The sequence below is a fragment of the Podarcis cretensis genome (assembly GCF_951804945.1).
Source record: "Podarcis cretensis genome assembly, chromosome: 3".
NCBI classification, from domain to species: domain Eukaryota; kingdom Metazoa; phylum Chordata; class Lepidosauria; order Squamata; family Lacertidae; genus Podarcis; species Podarcis cretensis.
Window position 1 is genome coordinate 117,134,769 of NC_137172.1, and position 14,538 is coordinate 117,149,306.

The window sequence follows — 14,538 nt, forward strand, 5'->3', positions numbered from 1 at the left end:
GGTAAGCTATGGTTTAGCTTAGCATTATGGGCAAACCTGAGCTTGTTATTTGTCTCTTCCAGAAAAACCATGAATGGTAAGCCAAGGAGAAAACCTTGGTTACAGTTTGTGGTTTTCTAGGAACGAGGCAAACCGTGAGCTCTGGTTTGTGCGTAACCCTAAGCCTAACCGTGGCTTAGCTCCAGGGAGCAAAGCAGCAAGGGGACTGAGGGAGGTGAGACGCAGTCGTGATTTTCACTCTGGATACCCACACACTTCCTTATTCACACTAAAGCCATAGTTTGGCTTAGCATTAAATCCGAACTGGACCCTCGTCAAGAAGACTCCGCTGAGGAGCAAGCTGTTGATGTCTGCTTGGTATTAGTCTGCTAATTTGCACAACTGAAAAGTATTTCACAAGTTAACAACAATTGTTCCAGAGACTTCAGAAAAGAGTTTGGGATTATTAATGCTTTCATTGTCAAGTTACATCCGGGAAAGTGATGGCTTTGAAATGGAGTTAGACAAAGGCTAGCAGTGGCTACTAGGGGCTACCATCTGGTTGGCCACTGGGAGAATGGGTAGTTGGATGGGATGGACCATTGGCCGGTCTTGTCTTACGTTTTTGTAAAGGGTCCCTGGAGTGAGCTGCATGATTGTGAAGTCGCAAGCCTACAGGCTACTGTTTTCGTTCTCTCTGCAGGTGCTGCTGTCTGTTCTTGCTGTTATCTCCTGCCCAAAACAGGGAACCAAGCTGCAAAAATTAGGGTTGGGTCCAATTAGGATCAGGATTTCGCTTGCTTTCCTCACTATGTGGTAGATCCAGCGGGCCTGTTTGTAAAATTACGGTATTTTTCACTCCATAAGACACACTTTTTCCCTCCTAAAAAGTAAGGGGAAATGTCTGTGCATCTTATGGAGCAAATGTGTGGTCCCTGGAGCCGAATTAAAGGTAAAGGTAAAGGTACCCCTGCCCGTACGGGCCAGTCTTGACAGACTCTGGGGTTGTGCGCCCATCTCACTTAAGAGGCCAGGGGCCAGCGCTGTCCGGAGACACTTCCGGGTCACGTGGCCAGCGTGACATCGCTGCTCTGGCGAGCCAGAGCCGCACACGGAAACGCCGTTTACCTTCCCGCTGGTAAGCGGTCCCTATTTATCTACTTGCACCCGGAGGTGCTTTCGAACTGCTAGGTTGGCAGCGCCTGCCAACCTAGGAGCCGAATTACCCAGGGGCAAAAAGCAGATTGTGCTTTTTTCTCTTTTTTTTAGAAAGAAGGAAGGGGGTGTTGAAACAAAGCCGCTGAGCAGCTGATCAGCAAGCGATTGGAGGGAGATAAGGGAGGCTAGCAATAAAGGAGGCTGCCTGGGAGGGAGGAGGTAAAAGCACATGGATCCTCAGGATTTTTGCATTGGGTCACCCCAAATTCACCATCAGATCACATAGCATGTCCATGGCTACAGCCGGCACCAAAAAAACCACGCATCCACTGTTTCGTGGGGCCGCAATGGCGCAAAAACGTGGTTACAAAGCACGGATCCACATGGCTGCTCAGGATTTTTGCATTGGGTCAACCCAAATTCACCATCAGATCACGTAGCAAGTCTGTGGCCACAGCATGAACCACAAAAAATCAAACATCCAGTGTTCAGAATATTTTTTTTCTTGTTTTCCTCCTCTAAAAACTAGGTGTCTTATGGTCAGGTGCATCTTATGGAGCGAAAACTACTGTAACCTCTCTCCCCTCTTTGCTGCTTAGGGGTTTCCAAGTCCCAACGCTGACCGCATCCTTGTGCTTTTAAGAGACTTTCACGAGGTCTGGCTTCTCTAATTCTAACACAGCAGCAATGGCAGAAACTCTACAATGAGCAGCGTTTTTCCTGCTCTGCGCCTCTTTTATGTAGAGCTCCCTCACCTATGCAGTTGTCACCTTGTGTTCCACTCCTGCTCCTTTTGCTTTTACCTACATTATGAAATTCATTTCTTTGTGTCTTCGGGGTAGGGGTGGGGCAGACATTTGATGCAGTTCACATTTCAAGGCAAATCGACCCAGATCACGCTTTCCAAAACAATATGCAAACGGAAATACAGCCGTCCTTCGAAATTCGCAGCAGTGCAGTTCAGTTCTCCAGCTAAGTAATGTGTAAAGGTAAAGGTAAAGGGACCCCTGACCATTAGGTCCAGTCGTGGCTGACTCTGGGGTTGCGGCGCTCATCTCGCTTTATTGGCCGAGGGAGCCAGCATGACTAAGCCGCTTCTGGCAAACAAGAGCAGCGCACGGAAACGCCGGTTACCTTCCCGCCAGAGCGGTACCTATTTATCTACTTGCACTGGTGTGCTTTCAAACTGCTAGGTTGGCAGGAGCAGGGACAGAGCAACGGGAGCTCACCCCGTTGCGGGGATTCGAACCGCCGACCTTCTGATCGGCAAGTCCTAGGCTCTGTGGTTTAACCCACAGCGCCACCTGCGTCCCCCAAGTAATGTGTACAGCAGTGCATATACTGAGGTAACACGTGCGTAAATATGCACATATTTGCCAAAATAAACAATTGCATTGCATTCAGGAAAATATAAATATTGGCACTAATATGCTGATGAATTTTCATAGATCCAAAGAATTGTAGGACTGGAAGGGACCGGGAGCATCACCACGATGACTTCTTAGATAACAAAAACACAGAACCAATGTGGGAATTTGGGGAACTGAGCTTAAGAATGGGGAAATGAGAAACTGAGAGAAACCAAAACTTACAGATGCAGCTGCCCCAAGTTAAGTTGCATGAGCAGAGCCAGGCAGAAAGTGGCAACCCTCCTTGTCCATCCACATGCTTCCTCCCTCACGCGAAGATGCTCTGCCGATGGCTCAGCTTCTTTCTCGCACGGCTTTATGACTCTCAAAACTGCAGGGTGGGCAGGAATGTAACAGCTGAAGCTCTTCCCAGCATCAACGGTGACCGCGGTGAGGGGGAAACGGCAGCTGTTATGTTTCTGCCAGTCATGAAGACACGAGAGACCTGCCAAAAGAAAAAAACGAGAATCTCTTACCCTTGTTGAACTTGGTTGCTTTTTTGCATTGCCTGTCCTTTGTTCCTCTGTGTGACTCCATTATCGCTCATTGCTCCTTTAAGTCCTTGCATAGGAACCAACTCCTAGGGGCTGAGGTACCTTCTCCCCCCCACCAATAAAACATCTGAGCAGGGTCCCCAAAGGTGATGGTGTTGTAAACAAAAATTGCCCTTTTCCCTTATGGGGTATCCAAGAGCCCATATAGAGTCCTTACGTAGGTTCCCTATTGGTAGGAGAAAATAACAGAGGCCAACCAGAGAATATTGAGAAGCAAAGCAGCTAGTAAGCCTGATCTTTATTGATCTGTTGCAACAGGGTGTTCCCCTCGCCTGCAGGAGAGGAGGAGGGATCTAGAAAAATGATGTGCAAGGGCTTATAAAGACTTTTGAAATTCCCATCCTGTAACATAAGACCACCCCCCAGATACATCATACCTACATCACAGAAAAGGTGGTCTAAAACAGAAATTTGAGTGTTGTTTTTCCTGTTTGCCAGTTATCTGATTGCCTTTTCTGATAGTCTGTCACCCATTATCTGATTGCCTTTCCTGATAGTCTCTTACCCGTTAAAATGCTGATTACTCAATTCCTGAGACAATGGGAAGGCTCCCTGACTCCCGCCTCCCTCCTTGCAGGGAAAACAATTGGTCAGTTTGGGAATTAAAATGGTTTCAGGTCGGTCTTCCTGTGCTGATCTATGTACGTGCTTGGTTGGTACGCTTATGAACATTACCATATATCTAAGACCTCAAAATTCCTATCACAATGGGCATTGCCATTCAAATGACGTATGTGCACTGTGTAATGTGATCGATTATGCAAAGCGGGGCTTACGGGGGGGGGGGAAACCCCATATTTTATTCAAGTTGGCACCATTGGGTCCTTATTTTTCCTCCTATTGCCTACTCAGTCCTGTTTGCGCCTTCAGCATCTCTGGCCTCCAGTACAGAAAAGGATAACCTGTGGCCCAGCCCTCCATATATTGTTGGACTACATCATTCCTTTCCCTTGGCCATATTGACTGAGGTTGATGAGAATTGGAGTCCATCTGCTTCTGGTGTCATGGCAAGGAAAATGCTGCCGATCGTGTGGTTTCCCAAATGCAACGGCGGGGAAAGCTGACAGAACTTCCCCTTCTATAAACTATTTTGCTTTTTTCCACAACACCCCTGCGAGGCGGGCTCTTATTTCTCACACCATTATAGGTGTTGTGGGGAGACTGAGGCCGGGTGAGAGAGCTGCCTTTGGCCCCGTATTTACTGTATTGGCCCCAATATAAGCCGCACCCGAATATAAGCCTCACCTTTGAAATTCAAGGCGGAAAAAGAAAAAAAGACAATACCCGAATATAAACCACTCCCTTAAAATTCCACAGGCACTCACACCAGTTCCGTTTTACCATATGTCTGTTTCAGCAGCAATATCGTAAAAGCCAATTTTTGTAAGGTCGAGAATTTAAGCTGCACTTTAACTATTCATGGTCAGAATTTGGGGGGGGGGGGGATGTGAGGCTTATATTCTGGCCAATACAGTATTTAAGACATTTTTAACACCACCCTTCAGTTTTAACAAAAGTCCTAGTGTGCTTTGCTCAGTTATAAAAACAGTATCAAGGTGTTTGTGGGTGTGGGGTGTGTGCTTAAATATATAAAATGTAGCAGAACAGAAAAACCTGATCAGTGGTTTGGAAAACAAATCAGCAAAACCATCATAACCGATCAGATTTAAAGCCAGTTTCAGATGGCATGCTGGGGGAATTCGACCCAAAATTCAAATTCAGTTCAAAATTCCAGTGCACTTCTTACTTGGAACAGAAGGGCTGGGCAGGGGGCAGTGTGTTTTGTGTTTAAGTAATCCTAGTTGGACTTAATGAACAAGCATGCCTTAAAAATTGGATGGGGTGTGTTAAGTCTATATTTCTTTACTGGCTTCTCTAGAGCATGGACCGGGTTCCCACTGCTGCACAGCCTGCATGTGAAGTTTTGTCTGAGGAGGTTTATTCAGGGAGTAAGACTTCTTAGGTACATGCATGACAATTTAAAATACATGAATCCAGGTCATACTATTGCCAGGTGAAGCCTAATTCTCTGAGCAGACTGGCCAATGTTCAGTTTGGGGGCTTTACTTCCAGGTAAATTGCAGGAAAGGTAGAGGAAATTCAGCTCTGCAGGGAGGGGAAGCCTTTGTTACAAAGCAAATCCTATGAATGGCTGTTCAGAAAAGCACACTTATTTTAATGGGACCTACTCACAGGTAAGGGAAATGGGTGGCACTGTGGGTTAAACCACAAAGCCTAGGACTTGCCGATCAGAAGGTCGGCGGTTCGAATCCCCGCGACGGGGTGAGATCCCGTTGCTCAGTCCCTGCTCCTGCGCACCTAGCAGTTCGAAAGCACGTCAAGTGCAAGTAGATAAATAGGTACTGCTCTGGTGGGAAGGTAAACGGCGTTTCCGTGCACTGCTCTGGTTCACCAGAAGCGGCTTAGTCATGCTGGCCACATGACCCGGAAGCTGTATGCCAGATCCCTCGGCCAATAAAGCGAGATAAGCGCCGCAACCCCAGAGTTGGTCACGACTGGACCTAATGCTCAGGGGTCCCTTTACCTTACCTAACTACGCACAGGATGGCATCTTTAATAGTTCAGTGTGGATTTGGAAGTTAGCTGTTTAGCTGGGTTTTTTTTAAAGAATTGTAAAATGAAAATACTTCGCAAACTAAAAGAGGGGGGAAACATTTTGTTTCGGAACTACAGGTATATGTTGCTTCCGTGTGTGAGAATCTATGGAGTTTCTTCAAACTTCATCATCCATCAAAGGGGCAAAAAGAACAGCTACCACCCATATTATGTTCTGAGAATGGCGAAGGTAAAGGTAAAGGTACCCCTGCCCGTATGGGCCAGTCTTGACAGACTCTGGGGTTGTGCGCCCATCTCACTCAAGAGGCCAGGGGCCAGCGCTGTCCGGAGACACTTCCGGGTCACGTGGCCAGCGTGACATCGCTGCTCTGGCCAGAGCCAGAGCCGCACACGGAAACGCCGTTTACCTTCCCGCTGGTAAGCGGTCCCTATTTATCTACTTGCACCCGGAGGTGCTTTCGAACTGCTAGGTTGGCAGGCGCTGGGACCGAGCAGCGGGAGCGCACCCCGCCGCAGGGATTCGAACCGCCGACCTTTCGATCGACAAGTCCTAGGCGCTGAGGCTTTAACCCACAGCGCCACCTGCGTCCCGAGAATGGCGAAACCTCCTCAGAAATCCTGTTGATTTTGATTTTAGGCAAGTTGACATTAGGAGGCGGCAAGAGTCACAGAGAGGTGAATTAGAGCTGCAGAGAAGGTGAATTAAAGCGAGGAGAGTAAAAGGAGGAGGGGACAGAAAGGCAATACCAGCAGGTACAAAGGAAGCAGAAGGTGAGAAAAAGAAAGGATAGAAATGTTTGAGAAGGTAAAGAGAATGTGGAAGAAGGCATGAGGAAAAGGGCAATAAGCTGGTGATAGAACGGATAGCAAAAGAAAATGAGATGAGAGCAAGTACTGTAACAACGGAAAAAAGGACTGAGAATTTTGCAACAAAGCAAAGAGAAGGCAGGAGGCCAGAAATCAAAGAGAGGATGCAATTATTAAACAGGTTTAAAAGTTTCACCAACAAAATAAATGAAATATGAGTTCACTTGTACTGGGGGGGAAATAGCACACTAATATTTTAGTGTGTGGCAGGTGGTGAGGTGCTAGCACTATTATGCAGAAATTAAATGGGACCCAAATTAATGAGTCAAGGTGGGTTTTTTAAAAATCCTCTTTCCTTAGCCCCTCCGCCTCTATTCATTCTCTTCCCCAGCAAGCATCTCAAAATTCAACAGCACTAGATTAACACCAGAGGTAGCATTAGAAGCTGAATGTCACTTAATAACAATTAGTAAAGGTAAAGGTACCCCTGACCATTAGGTCCAGTTGTGACCGACTCTGGGGTTGAGCGCTCATGTCGCTCTATAGGCCGAGGGAGCCGGTGTTTGTCCGCAGACAGCTTCCGGGTCATGTGGCCAGCAAGACTAAGCTGCTTCTGGCAAACCAGAGCAGCGCACGGAAACGCCGTTTACCTTCCCGCCAGAGCAGTACCTATTTATCTACTTGCACTTTGACGTGCTTTTGAACTGCTAGGTTGGGAGGAGCAGGGACCGAGCAACGGGAGCTCACCCCATCGTGGGGATTCGAACCGCCGACCTTCTGATTGGCAAGCCCTAGGCTCTGTGGTTTAACCCACAGCGCCCTAATAACAATTACTTGTCCTTAATAACAAGTAAAAAATAGATAATAATTAAAAACAGCCCTCTGAAATGTAAGAGTGCAACTACTGCATATATCAGGCTTGCAAGGCCTTGCAGACTAAGCAAATGGAAATATTAAGTGTTTTTGCAACCCCAAAATGAGCCAGAGAAGGGAGGGAAACCCAAAACCCCAAAAAATGACCAGGCTTGATCTTAAGCAAAGTTAGATGCCTTGGAGCCAAAGTAGGTACCATTCACACCATTAGCAACTGGTGTGAATGGCTCTTCAACAGTAAATAGTAGGTGTCAGAGAAGGACACCCCCCCATGGGAAGGAGGCAGCATTAACCCTTTGTCCCCTATTATAGTCCTGATCCATTTGCTTATTGGCACTGGAATAAAAGCTCTCATGTACCCTAATGTTACCCTAAGTTGTAATCATTCAATTTGTTTTTATTATTGCTTTTAAACCGCTCTGAGCCCAGCCTTGGCTGGGGAGGGCAGGGTATAAATTATTATTATTATTATTATTATTATTATTATTATTATTAATGGATGGTCTGTTTCTCATGCAACTCAAGTAGTGAGGGTGGCTCAGAGGTGCCACTGGGAGCTATCTTCTGTATCTCGCTGCCCATACACAATCTGCTTGTGGCTGTTGATTCAGGATCCATGGATACTAAACCTGCATGGGGAATGGGCAGCAAGCTCCCTGTTAAATTGTGGGTGAACATATCAGACGACACAGCAATTCTTCAAACTGCTCTTGTTTATTCACAGGCCAGAATAGAACTGAATTGAAGGGTTCAGCCAGCCTGCTTATATAGAGCTCCCCTACAATGCAACTGTAACCATTTTCTGTAACTATCCAATCACTGAACGTCACTTTCAATCCCTTATTTGCATATGTGGACCTGAGTGAAAAATATCTACAGTATCCCCCTGCTGGCCCAAGGTGAGAACTTCAGTACATAACACTCCCCCCTCCTGCCCCTCTGCCAGAGGCGTACTTTGGTAATATGGCGCCCAGAGCACATGCAACATTTGGTGCACCCCCTAAATATTTATTATTTTCACAATAATTCCTTTTGGTACAGTTGCTTTTCATGGATATTCTCGGTAGGTACCATATAAATATAGGTATTATTATTATTATTATTATTATTATTATTATTATTATTCTTCACCCCCTTGGCTCATCACCGTGTGCAGGAGAATCTGGTGCTGCCCCAGCCATCTACACAAATTCCTTGGAAAGTCTGTAAAGGACCCCAAGTGCATACAACTTTATGCATGGAATGCTCAGTGCACAACACGATGAGGAAACTTGCCTTCCTGTATTGGCAGTTGTGTGTGCAAAACCCCTTTGTTTGTATGCTTGCATGCTGCAGGGAGCAACCTTCTGCAGAGAGTAGGTCAGAGATGTATCTATGGATACTGGAAGGACTGAGAGGGGCTAATGTTATTCTCCAGGAGGCTGGGGGGAACCTGCCAAGGCCTGCATATCAGTTGGCAGAAGAGCAAGCCAGGCTAGGTTTTGTTTCCTTGTTTTTATTTTTCCAGACCAGTTGGCAGCCCCGAGGTAGGAGGCACAGTCCGTTCAGCTCGCTTTAGAACAAGCAGCAGAATCTCTGGGAACTTCGTGTTCTGCGTAGTTATGCACACCCCTTTAAGCTTCGGCATGGAACCTGTTAAGTCAATGGGGTCCTTTAGGGCTCTGGAGGCATTCACAAAGTCCTTTGCATTGTGCTGTCAGCATGAACCCTAAAACAGCATGAGGGTGAGTGGCTGGCTTCCCACTGCAGGCTATGTGTTGGATGGTTGCTTAATGATGATAAATACTTGCAACCTGCTCTTCAGTCCCCAGGAATTCCAGAGCAGCTTATGGTTAGGTAAAGGTAAAGGGACCCCTGACCATTAGGTCCAGTTGTGGCTGACTCTGGGGTTGTGGCGCTCATCTCACTTTACAGGCTGAGGGAGCCAGCCTACAGCTTCTGGGTCATGTGGCTAGCAGGACTAAGCTGCTTCTGGCGAACCAGAGCAGCGCACAGAAACGCCGTTTAACCTCCCGCCGGAGTGGTACCTATTTATCTACTTGCACTTTGACGTGCTTTCAAACTGCTAGGTTGGCAGGAGCAGGGACCGAGCCACGGGAGCTTACCCCGTCGCGGGGATTCGAACCGCCGACCTTCTGATCGGCAAGTCCTAGGCTCTGTGGTTTAACCCACAACGCCACCTGAGTCCCTAGATTGAGGCACACTAATCTTGTTCTTCTGCTAAAAGTAAGCAGAGCCGTATAAAGCATAATCATAAAACTAGGTAGAATAACCAGTAAAAATGCCGATAACAATCCTTTATCCAAGATAGCTGGATGAATTTTTCTCAATTCTTTCATGGACTAAGACAGTAATAGAAAATATATGCAGGAAGAAACCAAGAGCTAAGAATAAATTAGGCAGAGGGAGCCCATAAATTGGGAGTGGGAGGCGTCACGAGAGTAATTCCAGGGATAATCCGACAAATAGGTCTGGCTGCTGTTATGGTCCGAGCAAAGAGAGCAGTGCAACACATTTTCCAGGTCCCAACACCTAACTTCACTGTCTCTCTTGCTGTGTCCTGGAAGCTGAGCTTTGCCAAGATGCTAATATATGTAGATTGCTATTGAGTATAAGAGGGAGTAAGGAAAACTGGCCCTGATCTTCTAGTTTAACCTTTCTATAATAATTCTTACATTCCCGCCAACATTTCTCCAATAAAAATAGCAACGTCCTATTCCATCATTCATCATCATTTTACTATATATACCCTCCCATTTCAATAGGTTGCCCCAGCCACTCTGGGCGGATTCCAACATATATAAAAACATTTAAAAAGAATCATTTAAAAACTTCCCTATACAGGGCTGTCTTCAGATGGTTTGGGGGTCAGGTAACTCCATACCCACCAACATTTATCCGATGAAAATAGGGACATCCTAAGGCAAAGCAGGACATTCTGGGATCAAATCAGAAACCAAGACACTTTCTGTAAATCCGGCACTGTCCCTGGAAAATAGGGACACTTGGAGGGTCTGTTATTAGCTGTGTATTCTCAGTACAGTTGAGATATGTTTTGAATGTAATTTTTACTTTACTATGGGCTGTCTTCAGCCCCCAACCACTAGTTTAGCTAAACAATGAATGGAACATGCTAAGTTTCTCAAATGTTACAGGCTGCATCTCTTTCTTTTCAATGCCTTTTAGCATCACTGTTTACATTTGTTCTGTATCGCTCTCTGTGTGTACACAAATACATATGCATGTATAAGTCTGACAACTAAGAACATACTTCATGCATCTAATGGACTCTAGTCCACAAAAGCTAATACATTGCTATAAGAAATCTATTAAGCTGCAGTCCTAACCCTACTTACTTGCGAGTAAGCCCCCACCTAATTCAATGGGAGCTACTTTTCTAAGTAGATATGGTTAGGATTGTGCCGTTAGTCTTTCATGTGCCACAAGAGTCTTATTTTTACTTTCTCAAGTGTTAATTGAACCTATTTATTCATATTTTGTTTGCGGTGCAGAAACCATTTTTTAAAAAAATTGTTATACATATTTTTGGTAGGTTCTGAATGGGGTCATGTACTTTGGGGAAGTGGAGCTGGGATACTGACTGTGAAGAACAAGAAAGTGAATAAAGCATATAATTTTGTAGTACTGTATTTAAATGATGGGCCCGCATAGTTTTTGGGGATAGCATCTAATGGAATTAGTTCTTCCTCTTAAGTGTTTTACTGCATGGTTGAACAGTAGCAGGTTGTTTTACAATGCTGGGAAATAATTAACAAGCTCAGTGTTTGTCATATCTGTGACATGCAAAAAAAAATATTGTAGTGACATGTAATGTTTGTAAGATTTCTTATGTTTCTACATCTTTTCTTCGTCCTTGATAAAGGTCATAAGACCCAAAGTAAAGCAGGTAATTTATATAAAAACAGAAAAGTCTATTTTTAAGCTTGAATGGAGACTGTAGTCTAACAATAAAGACTTTATATTGTTTTAGGCTACCAACTCAGCTGTTTCTATGGACAAAACAAATCATGCTTGGAGCCTATGTGAACTTAGGGTTGTGCCAAGCATCCACCACTTTCAATTATTAGGTCAAAATAAATAATTGTAGTTTTCTGTCTATAAGATGCCCCCATGTATAAGACGCCTCCTATTTTGGGGGACTCCGATTTAAGAAAAAGGGGGGAGATGGCCAAGAGTTGTTGAATGTTGAGCTTTTTTTTTTGGAGTGGATTACCCACAATTTTTGAGCTTTTTTTGGGTGGGGGAGGGGATTGTCGAAAATCACTCACCTGCAGCTGTCAATCGACCGCGCTATGCCACAGAGCCAGCCAATAGCAAACAGCCTTTCACACAGCCACCAATCACCTGCATTATTGCTGCTGAAAATCTTGCGGCTGCAACCAGTCACCCAATCCCCCTCTGCACTACCCATGTATAAGACAAGGGCAAATTTTAAAGCTAATTTTAAAAGAAAAAAACCTAGTCTTATACGCGGAAAAGTATGGTAATTAATTTCTACCCAAATACACCACCAGTACAATCCTATACGTGTCTACTCAGAAGTCTAAGGTAAAGGTAAAGGTACCCCTGCCCGTACGGGCCAGTCTTGACAGACTCTGGGGTTGTGCGCCCATCTCACTTAAGAGGCCAGGGGCCAGCGCTGTCCGGAGACACTTCCGGGTCACGTGGCCAGCGTGACATCGCTGCTCTGGCGAGCCAGAGCCGCACACGGAAACGCCGTTTACCTTCCCGCTGGTAAGCGGTCCCTATTTATCTACTTGCACCCGGAGGTGCTTTTGAACTGCTAGGTTGGCAGGCGCTGGGACCGAGCAGCGGGAGCGCACCCCGCTGCAGGGATTCGAACCGCCGACCTTTCGATCGGCAAGCCCTAGGCGCTGAGGCTTTAACCCACAGCGCCACCTGCGTCCCACTCAGAAGTCTAATAGAGTTCAATTGAACTTTCTCCCGAGTAAGTAAATATATAGGCGTTGTAGCCACAGTAACCTGAAAGACAAAAATGGAGGGTTGAGAAGGGTCAGTTGCAGGGGAGTGAGAAATGTCCCTATTTTCTGCTGTGGGTGTTGAAGGGTGTGCTGTCAATTAATGTGAGCTGGTTGTTCTTTCACAGATTTGAACGAGGGAAAGGAAAAGCCGCGGGTAGAACCCAAGCCTTGTTTGTTCGTTATACACAGTGGAGCTGAGAACAGCACCTCTTTAAGACCTAAGCACTAATAAACCTAAAAATGACAGCAGCAGCAAACTTTGCGCTTGTGCCAGAATTAACAAAACTGCACATATCTGGCACAAGGGTTGTGCTTGTTGATGGGTTGGGTTTACAACCTGCTTTCCTATGCTGATGTCCATCCTAAGCTCAGATGCTCCTGGCCTTGATAGATCAGATTCATGGAATAAGCAGCAGGAGGGAGGCCACCCATTTACTATAAATACGTCTTTCAGTTCTGTGCTCGGGATTTTGTACCACTAAAAGCAGCCTCGCACCACACCCTGCCCAAAATGCAGTGAAATCAAGCAGGGCAGAGGAGAGGTTTAACCTTTTTGCACCAGGCTGGTCTCCAGCTGAAAATCATGCTAGCCAGTTATTTGCTCCGAAAGATGCTAATACAGTGGTACCTCGGGTTCCGGAGGTCCATACTTAACCTGAAACTGTTCTTAACCTGAAGCATCACTTTAGCTAATGGGGCCTCCTGCAGCTGCTGCTGCTGCTGCTGCGCCGCCAGAGCACAATTTCTGTTCTCATCCTGAAGCAAAATTCTTAACCTGAAGCACTATTTCTGGGTTAGCGGATTCTGTAACCTGAAGCGTATGTTGCCTGAAACGTATGTAACCCGAGGTACCACTGTAACAGCAAACTGTGTGTGTGTGTGTAGCCAGGATTTTTGCTGGGGGGCGTGCAGACATTTTTTGGGGGGCAGAATCTCAGTTAGCTATGCATTTTATTTATTTTTATTTATTGGGGCTGCCCCCCGGCTACGCCCATGTGTGTGTGTTAATTTTCAGCAGGGAAAGTTGTGTGTTTGGATTAGGACCACTGTGACAGTTTTGGAAAAAGGGGTTTTAAAATGCATTTAAAGTAACATGTAGTTTGAGTATCTGGCTCATACACACCCTCTACTGTCCTGAGTCCCCTTACTGCATATGAAACATAATATTTGTACTACTAAACTTGGCTGTGCATTTATTTACTCTCTCTCTCTCTCTCTCTCTCTCTCTCTCTCTCTCTCTCCCTCCCCTGTCATGCATAATTCATTCCCAGACTGAAATGAAGAAGGAAGATAGATCTCAGGGTGTGGGAGAGGCTGGGTATAAATAAATTCAATTAGCCTTGTTCAAATGTTATGTAGGGTTAAGGCATATGAGTAAGGGAACTTTGGAGCCGAAGGTTCACTGTAGCTACTATTGTGTTGGCTGCCGTCCCTCTGGAAAGAAGTGTTCAATGAGCTTTCAGTCTGGCAAATTTGTTGGAATAAATGCAAGTTTCTTTAAATACTTAAAGAATAAACTCATGAGAAGGGAACCAGACTAAAGTTTTTCAGAAGTGATATTTAAAACTATGTCATCATCCAGCCTTGTAGATGAACCCACAAAAGCTACTACCCTGGGGGCGGGGGGTTTGGAAGAGGAGAGATACAGAATTCTGTCCCTCCTGCAGTAAACCACTGCATTTCTGTAGCAGACACAAAGGAAGAATCGAGCTCTGCCGCACCTTCACCAGTAGAGTTGGACAAACCTGCCAAAACGTTCAGTTTTTCCGACTGTAAGTTCAGTTATCTACACCAGTTGGCAATTTATTTATTTTGTTAAAGGCCAGGGGTAGTTGTGTTTACTATGGCAGGCTGTCACTTGTTGTGAGAAACATGCTTCCCTCTGCCACAGTTTGTCGCTCCTACATATTGTACTGGCTGTTGGCTTCACTTACCCAGTCCCTGGGGTGTGTTGGTACACAAGCACATTCTCTGTACCTTGCCTTCTCTGTGCCACAGGTTGTCCGAGTTTGAGCCGGTGGCCCCATCAAATCTCTTGACTGCTAATGAACCCCAGCTGTGCCATCTCTTACATGTAGTGGCAAACGATTACTCAGCATAGGATGGTTCCTCTGTCAATCGTATTGATCCCTCCCCTTGTAGCCCTTTGTAGAATGGAATGGTCATTCTCTAGCCAAC

General features: G+C 45.7%; 1 long non-coding RNA gene across 1 annotated transcript; it reads right to left on the reverse strand.

Annotated features, from left to right (window-relative positions):
- Positions 1-435: 435 nt before the first annotated feature.
- On the reverse strand, positions 436-14,501 carry LOC307212669. The gene is made up of 3 exons (XR_013837069.1): positions 14,295-14,501; positions 2,730-2,991; positions 436-733 (listed from the first exon to the last, which is right to left on the reverse strand). It is a non-coding gene; the product is annotated as an uncharacterized lncRNA (long non-coding RNA).
- Positions 14,502-14,538: the final 37 nt, after the last annotated feature.